The 1,504-nt window shown below is 34.0% G+C and overlaps 1 long non-coding RNA gene across 1 annotated transcript; it reads right to left on the reverse strand.

The window, feature by feature from the left end:
- Positions 1-236: 236 nt before the first annotated feature.
- On the reverse strand, positions 237-1,185 carry LOC144961632 (uncharacterized). The gene is made up of 2 exons (XR_013643231.1): positions 1,104-1,185; positions 237-309 (listed from the first exon to the last, which is right to left on the reverse strand). It is a non-coding gene; the product is annotated as an uncharacterized LOC144961632 (long non-coding RNA).
- Between the last annotated feature and the right edge of the window lie 319 nt (positions 1,186-1,504).

A 1,504-nucleotide genomic window follows, 5' to 3' on the forward strand; every position in this document is an offset into this window, starting at 1 on the left:
ACTTTCTGCTGGATAGGTAGGGGATTGGAAAAAATTCTAATGTCTTTTTTGCCTGAACCTGAATCAAACCCGGGATATCTGTGTGATAGGCCACAACTCTATCAACTGATCTCAAGGGACCCTCAATTGAGCATTTGAATGCCATGTAAAAGTTGACAAGCATTCAAGAGGTAATAATATTCCTTTTGGTTTGAGTGGTTAGAAAAGCAAAATGAAAATGATAAAATCAAACTTACTGCAATTACTGCCTATTTCTTCAGGAATTTGTCCACCACGACGAGGAGGCCTTAAGTTCGCACATCTCTGATTCTGGAACAGAAAATATATTAGAATAGAGGATTAGAAGTAGACTTATGCAGCTATATATATGTGCATTCCAATCTGGCATCTCTCAAATGGCTCTACCCAGACTGACAGTCAACCAAAAAAAAAAGGTACATTGTTACACAAACATAATACTATCATCTGCATTTTTTGCTAAATAGGAGCCTAAAATTTGCCAAAAATAACGTCAAAATGTGCCAAAAGTGCCAAAATTTGCCAAAAAAATTGCGGGGCAGAGTTAGACGTGATATGATATTTAACCCCTAAACTCCCCATAATCCTTGAAAAAATGTATGAAAATTAAATGGTTTCCAATTTTTTCCAACTTTACTTTTAGATAAAATGGTGTTTCAAATGAAATCTATTGCCCGTTATATCCTGACAAATAATATCATTAATTCCAGCTAAAAGTGAAAAAGAAATCACAAGAAAACGTTTTTTCAGAAGAAAAAAAATGTCAAAAATCGGAAAATTTGCCAAACTTTGCCAATTTTGTGAAATTTGCGGAAGGGCCCGGAATTTGCGGCCGCAAAATATGCAGATGACAGATAATAGCATTAAACTATGAGCATACTTAAGAACGACAACTCAGAGCAAAAAAGGATCTTGTTTTAAACTAAAGCATAAACCTAGCCGAGTCATCTCAGCCAATTAGAAAAGGCTTCGGTCATAATACATATTCCATGAATCAAACAAAGCAGGTCTTTGAATAGATAATTATTAATTAATCAATGACTAGAAAACTATGTAACCTTCATATCATTAAACAATGTAGTTACCTCAGTCTTGTCTTTTGCTTTCTTTATCATCCCAGAATCGGAAAGTAAAGAGAAAACTTCATTTGCAGTTTTCAACGGTTTCTGAAAAAAAGAAACAATACAAATACATAAACTTTTATCAAAGAAAAAAAAATGTAGTGAGTGATTGACTTTAGCCATGTAAAAAACATTTATTATACTCCAATTTGGAGGCTTGCATTTTAAAAACTCATCCCTCGTCAATTACAACAGTGGCAATTACAAATAAGTAAACCAACTAAGTAACCAGAAGAAATTAAAAACACATAGATCAGCAGATGAATCATAAATGATTCAAAGTCTACGTAGCCAAGAACTGTCAGTGTCTTAGTCTTAGTGTAGGCTACCCAGCCTACTGCAGACTGCATAGGAATTGTTAATTT

Source organism: Berghia stephanieae, unplaced genomic scaffold (genome assembly GCF_034508935.2).
Source record: "Berghia stephanieae isolate SIO BIC M18660-M18661 unplaced genomic scaffold, UCSD_Bste_1.3 scaffold3382, whole genome shotgun sequence".
NCBI lineage: Eukaryota > Metazoa > Mollusca > Gastropoda > Nudibranchia > Aeolidiidae > Berghia > Berghia stephanieae.